Genomic DNA, 15,986 nt, shown 5'->3' with positions numbered 1-15,986 from the left:
TGCCTGTCGGACCGCTACTGGAATCTTCCGTCACGCCAGCCGGCTATCAAAAAAATGTGAATCGGTGAGTTTGTTGTGATTCACGAAACAGTGGGTTTTACTATAGTGTTATTAAATTTCACTCAAAAGTCATGGTTTGTGGTTTAATATTTTCAATTTAAGTCCCTCCACTATGCATATAATTTTATAAGGAGTCCCCCACCTAATGCCACTCAGACTTTACAGTCCCCTTGGGAGCAGTTGGGATGAGCGGCGTCATACTACTAATAAGATTGGATAAGAAAAATGAGGAGATGGAGGGCAGTATGGTTGTCATGTGGGAGGAAAAGATCTTGTTCACGGGTGAGCAGTGACGCACAGCGTGTGCGCACTTGTGTGTGTGTGTGTATGTGTGAGAGAGAGAGAGAGAAAACTCCTCCAGCCAAGCGTCCTCCCGTCGCCTTAAAGTCACTCTCCTCCTTCATCTATCTTCCCGCCTCCTTCTCGTCGGGGGGTCCGAGGCTACTCTGGTATTAAAAGTCCCATGACGCCACCACCACCCCCCACAACCCCCCGTCAGTCCCCTCTGTGGAGCATTTGATAAGTCTGTTTTCTCATCTCGTGCTGAAGGCACAGCGAATTACGAAGACTGCTGCCTCGCCCCCTGTCATAACCTAATAATAGGATTCATCTTTCTGTTCCAAGGTCAAACAAGTGTAAAAATAAGCAATAGTGAATACAATAAATTAATGATAAATAACAACTTAGAAAGTAAAAGATCAATAGCAAGGCTTTTTAGTAGTGTACCATCAGTGGTTTGTCTTCTTTTTAAGAAAGTGCAGCATCAATAGTTTGTCTTCTTTTTAGGAAAGTGTAACATCAGACGTTTGTCTTGTTTTAAAAAGAGTGCAACAATAGTTTGTCTTCTTTTTAGGAAAGTGTAACATCAGTAATTTGTCTTCTTTTTAAGAAAGTGGAACTTCAATAGTTTGTCTTCTTTTTGAGAACGTACTACTTTTTAGGAAAGAACAACAGCCATAGTTTGTCCACTTGTTAGGAACGTCCAACATTACTAGTTTGTCTTCCACTTAGAAAAGAGCAGCGTCAATATATTGTCTTCATTTTAGGAAAGTGCAACATCAATAGTTTCTGAATCATATTTATCAATTTAACTGCTTTATATCTGCTATATAATCACTTTGAAATGGCAGATGTGGTTTGTAAAGGGGTTTTAAAATTTTTAACATCTTTGTCCTCTGACCTTTAAGGGAAGTGCAACATCAGCAGTTTGTCTTCATTGTGGGAAAGTACAACCTAATATGTTCCGTATGGGAACTAAATTTTCTGTACCCAACCTATTTAAGACTAATAATGTACTGTTACACCTCTGATGGAAATAGAAATAATGGCACTAAACAAATGCACAGAAAGAATCTTTTGATGCTTGCCGAAGTGAGTTCTTGTGTCGTATACTCTAGAGTCTAGAGGTAAACAAATGTACGATATTGGCAGTTTTGTGCCCCTTTAGGGGCAAAGGTAACTCCGAAATTGTGGCAAAAGTCGGGTCATTCAACTACAAAAGTTCCACTTTAAAGCCTTGATCACCTCGCACACAATGTGGACAGAAATAAGTTGGAAAATGTCCAAATTGGAGCCAATTCCAGCATTAGTTGTTAGCCTGCAACAGTGGTCACCTGCCTGGCATTTAAGAGTTGTGTCGGTTTCCCTCTCGATTACCTGATCAATTTTAGCAAACTGGTTTCATGGATTAGACAGCAATCTATATTTTCCTGGGTTCCTCTGCAGTAGTTGGATCCCATCATCAACAGTAGCTGGAGGTGGAAAAAAAATAAATAAATACAAAAACAAAGAATCATTATAAAGTCATAATGCATTAAAATTACATCTACAGTTGTAATATTACAACTTTCATGGTCAAAAACATGACTTTGTTCTTATAATCTTACTTTATGATAATAACATTTCATGAATTATTTTCTTGTAAAATGGGTTTTCTTGTAAAACTGACCGTTCTTGGACAATGTTGACTTTATTCTCATAAAATTATAACTTTTTGCAATTTATAACAATGTAAAAAACTATGTATACAGTATAACTTCCTGGCTATAATATCATTGCTCTTTTCCCATAAAATTATGATTTAACTGTAACAAATATACAGGTATAGTATAGTTCAGATTAATACTTTTATTTTTCACAATATATTTATGAATTTATTACAAGAGAAGACACTACTTCCGCTTATATCACTTTTGCCCGTAAAAATCACTATTTTATTAAAATTAAGAATTTGTCAAACAAAAAAAATCCATTAATTCTTGTGTACTTTACTCTGACTTCCCAATTAATGCTTATTTTTTGTCTCATAAAATGCCTTGTAAAATTATGACTCTCTCTTATTATTCCAATTAGAGCTACCAATTCAATACTTTGATACCTTTGCTGTTGTTTTTTTATTATTATTATTTTATTAATTGGAGCTATAATACTTTTGGCATGTCAAAGCTCACACCGCCGTTCTGTCAGCGCTACAAGACAATGGTAACATCCTCCAAAACCAAACAGCCTCCAAATATTGGCAATCAAAGGGTTTCCTGTGCATAAACGGACTCAAGCATTCAATATCGAAGTGTGCATAGCCAGTCAGTGGACGTGCGGTGACCAGGGCTGCCGTTTAAGAGTTCCTTTGCTTCTAACCGAGATAAATTGTCCAAGAGGGACACCGGAGAAGAGCCAGAGAGGGATTACTTAACACTTGCTGCAAGAATAAACACCAGTGGGAGCCGCCGCAGATCAATAGCCACACTGGCTAAAACACACACACACACACACACGCACACACACACACACACACACACACACACACTGAGAGTCCGATGTGGATCGATGCTTGCGGTGCAGTAAAGCACATTAATGAACACACATTTGTATGCGGCAAATATCTGAAACAAACATGTCACTGTGTATGCAACACAAAGACGACATACACACGATAACAACCAACAGATCCACAAAACAGAAAGGGTAATAATAAAACCCATAGTACACAAACCAATTTGGGTCAAGATGGAGCCATTCCACAGGAAAATGGCTGCCTCATGTTCATTTGGATTCGACACTAAAGTCTTTATCGTCGCCATGGTATCATTATATCAGCTACTTTAGTGACCTATTATAGCAGCGGACCAGCCAGTTTTCAATTTTGTGCATTCAATCTCATCTGGAAATAACAATTTGAAATCCATTTTACACATACAATGGTGCCTTGAGATACAAGTGACCAGTCTGTCGTTCGGCCAGTTTTTTGCTTTGACTCGCAAGTGCAAACTTGAGCTACGAGCGCTGAATGAACTCCACTCACTTCACAATAAGCGGCAGATTGGCAGATCGTGAGCAATTGTTTGAAAAAAGAGGCTTCAAGCTGTTTATTGCCACTCCCAGTTGAACTTTATTGTCAAACTAAACATAGAACAAACAATTAGATTTGGGGTATTTAAAACAACATATACTATCCTTTAAATCCGCTATCTTAATGCTAATCCTAACACATAATGGGAAACACCATAGGCTTGTTAACATTGAGCAATGTGACAGCCATCTTTGTGAAGTTCCCCCAGTAGCAGACGAAATCAAAAGGGTGGAGGAGATATGTTGAGAAATAATTACGTTTTACTGTTTTGCTCTAATTTGCAGGTGTTTTTTGAACAGATTTTCTGTAGGCGATATCAAACAAAAATTTTCCCCAAAAAGGCAATTTCTTTCTGACTCAAAAAATAAAATAAAAAAACCTACCGTCCAAATATGAGATGCAGTGTTGCAGCTATCGCTTCCCTGTATTTTTACTTTAGAATCGTTATTCAAACAATGAATAAAACAGAATGTCTTTCACATTTGAACAACAGAGAGCTATGGGTGGAAAAAAAAGCAAATGTGAAGCTGAGAGAGAATGGAAAATCCAATCAGAGCCATCGCACAAACAGGGTTTCCATGGAGCGTTGTATATTCTGATTATAATTGGTTTAGAAGCCCAAACCGAATGAAAATGCTCCATATAAACACCTCAATCGGAATAAACAGGCCGAATAAACAGTGAATCGGAATGGTGTTGGGCTGCGCTCTGTCTGCGCATGTATCATTTACGCACTTCAAAACATGGCGGAGTCCGACCAGAGCTGGTCTGCGAAGGAGATGTTTTTAACTTGTTTTTAATCAAACTGTGACTTTGATAAGTCTATAAACAACCAGTAACTACTGTGCTAAATAGACAAGTGACCGCCATATTTATAAATCATGTGACGTTTACACTGATCCTGTGCATGTCACACATCTGTAAAACGGCTGTTCTGATTCAATGGAGTGGCTCATGTCAACGCCAGATTGGAATAGATCACGTCACATGTAAACAGATGACCAGAGATCTTCAATCGGAATGATAAAATAAAAAAAAAAACTCAATAGCCAGTGTAATGGGAATTGTATTATTTAATGATATTTAAGTGTATCCCCAGAATTCATGGGGGATAGCGACAGAGCCCTGCCACAAATAGCGAAAATCCATTATCAAGTATCGGTACTTCAGTATCGGCAAGTACTCAAATGTAAGTACTTGTGCGTCTCAAGTTTCATGATTGCGAGATGTACCTGTATGGATGGATGGATGGATGGATGGTAGATACACAAGAAGGCACACTCAGGTAGCGCCACACTGTTTGTCATTTGATTGAGTAGTATTTATGGCCTACAATTGTTTTTCATACTTTTTTTTTTTTACTGTTAGTATGACTATAATCCTGCTGTAGTGCAGGTTAGTGATAGACTTTAGGTTAAGTCGCCGCCGTAGGAACAGAACTCCATCGGAAACCATTTTCCAGAGCGGTTGACTATACAAAGCATGCTTCGAAACTAAAAAAAAAATGCTGATAGAACGGATACAATTAAGCAGTTTTTTTTTTTTTTTTTCCCCAATCATCTTTCTTGCTAACTCGACATCCGTTTAATTCAATCTGCAAAGGGAAGCGTTGCGCCGGTCTCAATTTATGATTTAAAAAAAAAGAAAAAAAAAAAAAAAAAAAGCTGCAACCCTTCCTCTGCAATTTCTCTCACTAGAAATTAAAAAGACAGCAGGTGTGAAGACGCCCACGTGGCTCCAATAAGTGATGCCACTATAGTACGACAGTATAAATGAAATCTGATTTGATAGAAGCGTAATCTCTTGAGCTCTGTTGTCAATTAAAATTCAATTTCACCAGCGCATCCGCACAAACACACACACACGCGCAGGCACACTCACACACCTCAAACAGGCAAAAGACACTAAGTTGTTTTCTGTTTCTCTGTCATATAAAAGCACAAGTGTAATAGCCCACTTAATGTGTACTGACGGCTCAAGATGACAATAAAGTGTTTTCTTGCAGGGGACACCCTTTTTTCATTCAAAGACAAATTTGGACTGATATTTTATTATTTTTGTTAATCTTAGCGAGATACATTATTACAATTGATGTAAACCGAGTTGAAAACAAAATATAAAAGGACTACTACGGAAAAAGAACAGTGGTAGACCGGGTGGCGCAAATAAGTGGCTGGCATGAAAATGGAAGCACACAACATTGTGGAGAACATCAGAGTATACCGGAACCATCTTTTACAATTCCTCTCACCTGCAACTCAAATAAGGACAGGCGCTATAGAAAATGGATTGATGTATATGAATGAGACTAAGACAAGTTGACAAACATCTAGACATTCATTTTATTCCCATAGAGATTGAGGTTGATGTGTTATTCACGCTTTTTTTTCACCCCTCTTTTTTGGACACCCAACAATGCTTAATGCTGCCTTGAGTGGAGGGTCCTTAATTAGGGACTCTTTTTTTAATCCAAAGCTTTTATCCCAACCCCCACAGAGAAAGCGCCAGCAGCAAGCTTTGATTGGGGTGGCCTAAAAAAAAAATAATAATTAGGTTTAAGAAAAATAAAGACGAATTTGAGCAATTTTGTGAGGCAGATGCAGCTCTCTAAACAAAAGGAAAGCCCACCTCGGTGTTTGTTTAGTGACACACACCAGATGTGATAATGTCATGAATGCTAGTGCCACTCATACAACATTTATAAAAAGAAACACACCGCATAATTTTCACGCCAACGACTTTGTTTTGTCTCCCTGAATCAAGTCGGCACACGGCAATAAGAAGACGGACTAGTCCATTGAATGAGAAGGGAGGAGCCAGCAGTCGAAACGGTCATGATAGATTAAGCAAAACCGTTTATCAAGAAACGGAACTCGAGGTGACATTGGAAAGTTGTGGAGTCTCTGTACAATGCATACAAATTATTTCATAATGATATCTGCACAAGACCAAGCAGAGGACAATGTAAATAAGATTCAGCGACAAGCACAATGGCTAATGACATGCACGGAAATGACCAGATAACTTTGTTCTCTTACCCCGATGTGTCTGTCAGGCATCTTCAGAGGGTGAGTAATTTTACTCGGTTAGTTTTATCATTTGTAAAGTTTTCAGAACATATAGGGAGCTTTTTTTGTATTATTGTGATATTGCTAAAAGAAATAAACCAGGCATTTGCTAATGAGAGTGGCACAAATAACATTTGGTACACTTGACTCGCACAATGTACTCTATCAGATGAAAATTTGAAAAATGGAAACTATTTTATTCACGGCTCTGAAATGTTATCACGGTTTATCTGGTTTTAACTGTTTAATGCCAAACCATTCGTTGATGAACTTCTCTTGACCGTGAAGAACGTAGCTTAAAGCATAGCTCGTACAGTTACACTTTGAGCCTGGAATTTTCAGTACCCTCATTCTCACAGTGTCACTCCTCATAAACACAATTTAAGCAATAAACCACTCCAGTATCATAGCAAACTCACACAGATTTAAAAATCCCACATTCACACACTAACACATACACCATGGCCGTCTGCCGGGACCTGGGGTGTCTAAGAAAAGCAGACAGTGTGATGCTAGAAGCTCCTGCCAACTGGCATATGTAGGCCAGCAGTGAGTTATAAATCTCTCGCTCTCTCTCTCTTGCACACACACACACACACACAGCAACATGCCACAATAATATAAACTACAGTATAACTTCAACTGTAATCATCGCTGCTCTGTGCATATTAAACTCTTGTTTGTATTGCTATCTGCTGTCAGTTGTTTGATCACTGCCAAAACAAATAGTGTGAAGGGAAACGGGCGAGGACAAAATCAACACTAACACTGATTTCATTATATGTTGGTCCATTGAAAACAATAAGGATGTCCAGATCCGGGTTAAAGTTACAACTATTTAGCCAGTACTGATAAAAAGTACAACAAATATCACCCTTTCAAAGTGATATTTTTTTTGTCTGACAGCTTCTGACACTGCCATTCAAAAAACATAAGGCAAATGGTGGTCACACCGGACACTGACTGGTTTTCCTTTTCAATTTTGTGCATGGTTCCAAGATTCATATAACTAATTGTATACAGGAAGTTGTAGACACAACTCAGATTCAACTATAACCTTCTTGGCAGAGGTAACAACGGTCAAGTCAAAGGAGGAGGAGGAAAGAGTGATAGGAAGGAGGTGCAGTGAGTGTGAAGAGACTGATGATGGAGGTATGGAGCGAGAGTTATTAAAGGTATGAAAAGAAAAAAGTAGACTGGCAGCTCCACTGGGTCTCATTAATTTGGCCTAATCAGACAATATATTGCAGAGAAAACACATCCTGCTACTCGTTTGTGTGTGTGTGTGTGTGTGTGTGTTTGCACGTGGGCTTCTGATGAGCATCCCATAAATGCAGCAGTGGCAGTTTCGCAGCTTCCTGTGCGTTCATTCAGGTATAAGATGGACGCTTGGGTCCATAAGTGGATTCTGGTGAGTCACTGCTCTGTTTACGTTCGCGCCGCTAGACGACATTCGGAAAAACCCTTGTGACGTCTGGATAATCCGCAGAATGTTAGGAGATTTGGGGAATAAATCTGTCTCTAAAAGTTACAGAAAACTCAGCAAGAGTTGTTAAGACAAGGCCATATTCTGTAGTGAGCAACGGCAGGTTTCAACACTTGAGGACGCTGGAGCCGTGATAAGATCCCTCCACATAGCCACTTTGCAGAAAAGGTAATACCTTTGTTGTAATACCCTACTGCCTATAAATAAAAAATAGTAATATAAAACCAACTAACAAAACATTTATGTATGCATTGTGATATCGAATCTAATTGAATCGTTGACATGATAATTGGAATTGACTCAAATGGTGATACCAGTAAAACGTTCAAACCCAACTAAGACAAATAATCGGAAATTGGTCACTTCAACCATGAAATGTAAATCCAGCCAAAAACTAATAGTGCGCCACGTGAATAACCTTTGCATTTCACCTTCGTCATTACGGTCAAAACGGATTGTAAACCCTGAACACTAGATCCAGAATGTTATTTGGGGTTAGGGATGTTAAAACATTGCTTTTACATTGTCCATTATTTCTATAGGGGGGAAAAACAGATATCTAAATGAGAACAGCGTCCTGGAACATATTGTGCTCGACGCTGAGGTTCTATTGTAGACTGAAAAACGGGCTAAATGAGTGACAATAGTAACAGACACACACACACGCGCGCGCGCACACACACACACACACGTCTTTGTTCTTGCAAGGTTGCACCCGTTCATGTTGGACTGATTGACCTTATTCACAGGGAGCCAGACCCCTGTTGCTGTCGGGGTCCAGTCCAGAGCTGCGTGTGGAGGTGTGCGATTGTGTGTGTGTTTGCGTTGGTTGGAAGGGGATTGGAGGGGGAGGGGGATTACATGACAAGAGAGACGTGCATGTCGACACCAGTTTGTCAGGAGGTAGTCGACAGCGAAAGTGGGGGTTAATGAGCTACAGCTTAGGGGGGTGAGGGGGGAGTAAGGATGGGAGTAGTGTGTGTTGGGGGGAGGGGGGCGCACACGTGTGGTCGTGCGTTAGGAGGGGTCGGTGTTTCAGTACTACACAAGGCTGGTTCAATGAACTCACGGGGGAATCGCCCTTTAATTCTAAGCCAACATTTAGCCTGGTGCACACACATGCAACTAAAGCACTCCTTGGGACGTGTATGCCATTGATATTCTGCTTGTGTCTGCAAAAATTGTGATAAGCGCGCAAAGACAACAGAGCGATTAAAAAAAAAAGGGGGAACAAAATACATTAGAAAAAAAAGATTATAGTTTTTTCCCAGTATTTTTTTTAAAGCTAATTCACTGTCATGTAAAAAGACAAGATGACATGCTTTCCATGTCCTACAAACCTACATATACACTAGTGAGGGGATGAAATGGTTCGAAGTATGACCCAATTAATAATGACGCACGCGCGCACACACACACACACACGCATGCACGCACACACACACACACACACACACACTCACACAAACACGTGGGAGACACACAATGTATGTTCAGGAGGCGTGTAAGTGCTAGGAGCAGACCCTATTAATTCAGCTCATTTAGCCTCAGTCCAGCCATTAAATTTAAACCTGATCCCGCAGGTCCCAATGCAACACCGGGGGTGACACCCACCACCGCCAAACACACATTGTTTATTATTACCGGAGTTTTGGACGTGATCAAGGTTGTGGCTGGACGTATTGATTACATACAATTTACATAATTACATAAAATAGGAAAAGAGAGAACAAAAGTCATCGCAACTAGGGATGAAATGAATTTCAGGAGGACACCAATGAAACTTGCAATCAATAAGCACATGAGAGGAATATGTTAAAAGCAGGACACAGACATACAAATAATCGCGAATAATTTTATCATTTTGTCCTCCCTTCCGATCACAGTCAGCAAAGGCCGGATTGGATTGTCAGATTTCTTTGGAAAATTATCTTGAGTGATTATCCTGTGGTGTGGGTTATGTTCAGAGAAATTCATCCACCATCTGCGCCAAAAACAATCATTAATATATATATATATATATATATATATATTCTAAAAGAGTAAGATAAATATTATATAGTTAATGATGAATAAAGTTGTTGAAATTTGAAAAAAAAGAAAAACAAATAAAAAAAGTTGTTCCACCCTGGGGCTGCAAAAATCTTGAGCCAGACTATTAGAAGTTGTACATGTGCAGCAGCTGCTCTACAAAACAAGAGTTAGGAGCATGTTGGCGCGCACTTCTTCTGCACCAAGAACAGATGTCTATGCACGCAGCACTTTCACGTTCAGTGGCATGTGAACTTGTGGTAGAGAGGTAAACTTGGCTTCATCTGGACTGCTTTATGTGAGGCAGTTTTCCCTGAGCAAAGCTAATTATGCAGAAAAGAGGGCTCAAAATGAGTGCATCTTTTGATCAAGGTGTGCTAAACAGTTATGACTGGAGGCAGAAGCAGAGCAGGATCGCACGCCACTAGGGGTCAGGAGTCAGGATTCTGAAGCAGGGCAATTGACGTCAATTCAATTAGAAGCAAGCGAGACCGTATTATCTTTCTCAGCAGCATTGGGGTAGCACGAGGCGCCGGGACACCAAAAGCAGATAGTTACGCCGATAAACTAATCACTAAAGATAAGAGGAGATGTCGCAAAGCTGGTTACAGTTCATAAAGTCAGCTGGCACGCCGCAATCGTCGGCTCCGTCAGTCAGCGTGAGTCACAAAAGCAGAAGAATATGAAGACGAGGACGAACGAGGATTCGGTGAAAGCAACACGCTGTCATGAAGGCTGTAGTTTTGGGCACTGCAAGCAAGGAAAGCGAGGAAAAATGAAGAACGTGGTCAGTGTGAAGACTGAGGTATGCATTAGATTAAGTAGGAATTTGTACAAAAAGATACTGTCAGTCCAAATCCTAATATTACAAAGAAAAAAAGAAAAACGAGTGGGGGTTGGGGAGATTGCAATTTACTAGGGCTGCAACAAACCATTATTGTTAATAATCGATTAAACTGTTCGATTCTTTTTTGAATCAGATTTTTTTTTTTAAAACAATTTCCATCCCTTTATTTCAAATTGACAGTGCAGTGCAGAAAATGCACAAACAAATTCATTATGATTCAGTTACTGGTTTGGTCTGTAACATGTCAGAAAACAAGCAAATATTTTGATCATTCTTTTCCAAAGTAAGATGTTTGCAAATGTCTTATTTTGATTAAATAAAGATAATCTGTCTGCTTTCATGGAGGTCTACAGAAATCTGAGCATAGTGTAGCTGAAATTCAGAGAATTTGGACAATTTTTAGTTAATGTCTGAAAAATTCAGCAATTATCACAATAGTTGATTTGTTTCATAATTGATTAGTTGTTGATTGTTAAAACTACATTTTACAACTTATTTGACTCATTTACTATAACTTACTCAATTTCATTTTTTTCTCATAAAATTGCAACGTTCAGATGCATTTATATCTGTTTCTGTAAAATTACTTCTTACCTTGGAATTCTTTTCCTTGTAAAATTTGCATGAAGTTGCAATTCAAAGAATGTCTCAGAAAATCGCATATTTTACTGTGAAATGAAAATTTCTTTAGCATTTTTTGTGATATAACTTTTTCCCCCCCATGAATCACTTTCTTAAAAAATGAATTGTAATATTGCAACTATTTAAATACAATTACGTATTTACCTGCAATATTCCTTTTTTTCTGGTAATTTATTAATTTTTTTCCATTCTTATATATTTGTTTTTTTTACCACAACCATCATAAAACATTCATTAAATGTACAGGCAATGTTTTAAGTAAGATTTTAACAGTTTTAACCATATGATATTATACAAGTAGAAAAATAAGACAAACGTTAACCACTGTTAATATTAAGACAATTAAAAACAACAAAAACAAAAACCATCTTCACTTTTAATGACAAAGGCTTTATTTTTGGCGCACAAAAAGCCAAAGAAAAAACTAAACACACGTGCAATTTACTCCTTTGACATTCCTTGAGGTGATCTTCGTAAGGGAAGCAAACATCTTGGGTGAAGGCAGTTCAAACTCCAGCATTTCCTGCAAATTTTGGTCAAAATCCCATTTGGACCCAACAGATTAACACATCAGCATAAATATGAAACTTTTTAGTATGTATAACCATGTAGCTAAATAAGGTAAGTATTAGAAACAACTCTCAGCATGATGCAGTGCAGTTCTACACCAGAGCAAACTAAAACCAGAGTTAAAAAAAAAAACAAAAACATTGTTCAATTCTTACTTGACATTATCAATAAAAAGTGAGCATGGTAACCATTAATCTTTTTTTTATTTTTTAAACACCGCTCTATAACTGCTCTCATTATATTGTCGTGGTGTATGTACTATATATAAAATGTTTATTCTCTCGAAAAAAGAAAAAGAAAAAAACCCTTCAGTCAGCACTGGGAGTGCATCCAATTGAATTAAATAGCTTTAAACAGGGACTTTAAACATATTTATAAGCCCTTACAAGCCAAAAGGAAGCCTTATAAAAAGGGAGAGGCAGCTAAATAACACTTTTAATAGACTTGTTCTTGTGTTTTGTTTTAGGTTGTTTATGCACTTTATTTCACACAAGCTTATTCCCGGCCCGTTTTTCTCGAGTGATGTCCAACGGAGCAATTTGTAAACACTATAAAATGTTAATTATTCAATTAGTATTTATTATTGCCTGAGTGGGCTAATCTTGCTTGGTGCGGGCAGCAGAGAAAATCCTCCTTGGAGTCACCTAAGTTAACTTTATAAATAGAACGCAAAAAGGTCCACTAAAGAAATGCATAAAGGAACAAGGCAGAGCAGCTTGGAAAGAAAACAATAAAAACTCAACTCTGCAAAATACCCACAGAGCACATTAGCAGACAACCACAGAGGGGGTCTTCCGTAATCAAACATAACTATCATTTCGACAATATTCTCCAACAGCCTGATAATCACTTTCACGTGCACACAATAGTACAGTTCTGTTTTGTTGGTTAGTTAGCAGGACTACACTCAAAAGGCAGGTTTTTATTTGGGGGGGGGGCTTGGGGTGCATTTTTGTTAGTTTTCCTTTACATTTTCCATTATATCTAAGTTAATAATGCATGGAGGTGGGTTGCGTGTGTTTCTTCAGCATTTAGTAAGATCTTCATTAAAGTTCTAAAAACTTTGTAGAGGCGTTCGGGGCATGGGTTAGGGATGAATGATGATGATGAATGATTGTGAAACGGGAAACTTTTATTTCATTTGCCAATGAATAATACATGAATCTTAATGAAATTCTGGTACGTATCGATAGAGCTGAACACTTTTAGTTACGTGGCATTTACTAATCAGGATTCTCTCGGCTTCAGCAAAGGTCTCCGATTGCTTTTTTAGGTCCGTTTCTTGTTAGCAGGATTGTGCAAAAATTACTCAACCAATTCGTCAAAACTGCAGGGGTGGAAAACTCTTTTTTTTTTTAAATAAAAAATTATCACATAAAAATGAGAAAGAATTACAGCACGGTTTCTTTTCATTGAAATTAGCTTGCTTTAAGGAGGAGGTCCTGTCTCATACAAATGAGCGACTGCTCACCACACCCTCCCTTCACTATTTAAAATAGTTCCCCGGTGTTTTAATGAAGTGCTTGTGACATGGCTTTGTCAAAATACCTTGACGATCAACAATTATAGCACAGTTTTGTCCCTGTGTTTTTCGGCTTACTGTAATAAGTTTGCATTGAGGGGGCGGTCCTGTCTCATGCACATGAGCCACTACTCACCCCTCCCATTCAACTGCAGGGCCAACACCAGGTACAACTCTGGGTGAAGCTAATGCAAATAGGTTGTCAGTCATGTTTAACTACAATGGTTTGAATTTGAATATTTCCCAGCAGTCTCGAATACACCACAAGCTTCATTCAGTATGCTTCCTCCCATATCATCAATACACATTTCCATCCATTCGGGACTTTCTTTTTTCCTCGCCTGCTACATTGATTGGTTTCTGCGAGCCCCTCACTTCTTATCCCCACCCCCCACCCCACCCCCATGTCTGAGTAAATCCTATACCAAACTGCCTATACCAAATTTAGCACGTGGCGAGCGAGCGAGTGGGGCAAAGCAAAACGGCCGCTCAAATGTCATCAGCGTCAACTCAGAATCTCAATCATCTCAAACAGGATGAAGGCAAAAAAAAAAAGGCATAGCGGGGCTGGAGTGGGGGATGCTTGTGTAGCTCTTGCAATAAAGCTGACAGCACACTTCATTGGACAAGGCGGGAGGGAGGGTGAATTACATTACACCCCCAAACCCCCCACTCCTCCCCCTTTCTACTATTCCGCCACAATCTTATTGTAGATATTAACTAAAAAGGCGCCCGGGTGTCTCGCTCCTGCAGCACAGCCCAGTTCAGGTGACATTTTGACAGAGCGGGCCTCAGGCTTGTTGTGCTACTACGACGCAGATGGGAACTATAATTGACCTGGCGGCTAGCCGGTTAGCCGCGGCTGGGACACTCGCGAGGAAAGAGTGTATGCTCAAGGAGCCATTGTCTGCTATCATAGCTGGCGGTGATGGGGCTATTAAAAGGCAGCATTCCCCCACTCCCGCAGACCACTCAAACACCAACCCGCCTGCCCACCAACGACACTGTGAGCGCGTGCTGGGGGAGAGAGGTGTCTTTGGCGTAATCCACTCTCTGACATAAACCCGAGTGCCCCCCCTCCTTCCTCGCCTCTCCTGAATAAATCTTTAATGAAGGTTTTTATTGTCCCTGATCAGCATGCAGCACTGCACAAGTTTATGCAGCTTCATCACACATATGGACACACAAGCATGCACGCACACACACAAAACCTGCATGCACTCACACACGTTCACAAACTCTCCAAATGGGCACGCTCTCTCTCTCTCTCTCTCTCTCTCTCTCTCTCTCTCTCTCTCTCTCTCTCTCTGGAATGCATGCAAAAACAGTTTTCACACTCACACACACACACACAGACAATAACACATGCATACACCCAGGACACACGCACAAACACAAACACATACACAGACTAATACATACACGCAGACACTCTCAAGCACTCTGTTGCCTGCACGCATGCACTCACATACACACACATAATCACACGCAGTCTCTCACACAGACGCACACACATACAAAATTGCACATAAGTTGTACTATTGTCCAACACAGTTGTATGGAAACATTTGTATGAAAAACACTTGCAGGCCAAAATTATGAAACAATCTAATCAGAAATAGTAGCGCAGTAACTGAGCGTGCCTTCGTGTGCCGCGCGACCACATATTCTCAAGCCGCCCAGCAGACTAGTTTGTAACCTCCAAACATGGTTTGTCTGCACCATAGTAATCGGAGGACCCCGTGTATGTGAGCAAACACCATTCCGCCACGCATGGAAAATCACACACACAAATTGCGCCACTTGAAAAAGTACAAAGCGCAATGCAAACCATTCAATTAATCGCAAAATTAAACCACACACATACTGTGTTAAAAGCCCAAATAAATTTTTCGAAGGAGGGAACCTTGTAATTACGAGATGGCTGCCTCCTACACTCCACTTCTTGTTGACAGCATTGACGCGATCCCAAAAAAATTGATTTGCCTCCAAATTCCCTGATTGTTACGCTTGGTGTTGAAGTCGACTGATTGGAGGCGCCTGGTACAAAAAGGCTCCGTGCTACCTGCGTCACTTAGCGTGTAGCTGCTGGGAAAAACAGAACAACAAGGTAAAAATTGCTACCCTGCCTAATGGTCAACATTACAAGCTCACCCTGATTAAAATGTGATTCGCAGTATTTTTAATTATAGGACAGGGAAAACGCCAAACAGCTTTATTGTGTTTCATCGCCTTTATGCTACTACCCCCATCCGACGACAAACAAGGCCACTCAGTGCGCATGTGTGCGTGTGTGTGATTGTTTCTACGTTGCCTGCATTAAATGGACCCGGAAGAGGACGTTGTTTAAGTGACAACAAAGACCACAACTATGATCGATGTGCATCTAGGTGTGCGTGTGTGTGTGTGCG

The sequence above is a fragment of the Phycodurus eques genome, chromosome 8 (genome assembly GCF_024500275.1).
Source record: "Phycodurus eques isolate BA_2022a chromosome 8, UOR_Pequ_1.1, whole genome shotgun sequence".
NCBI classification, from domain to species: domain Eukaryota; kingdom Metazoa; phylum Chordata; class Actinopteri; order Syngnathiformes; family Syngnathidae; genus Phycodurus; species Phycodurus eques.
The sequence above is the reverse complement of the archived record's forward strand: the minus strand, read 5'-3'. Positions refer to the sequence as shown.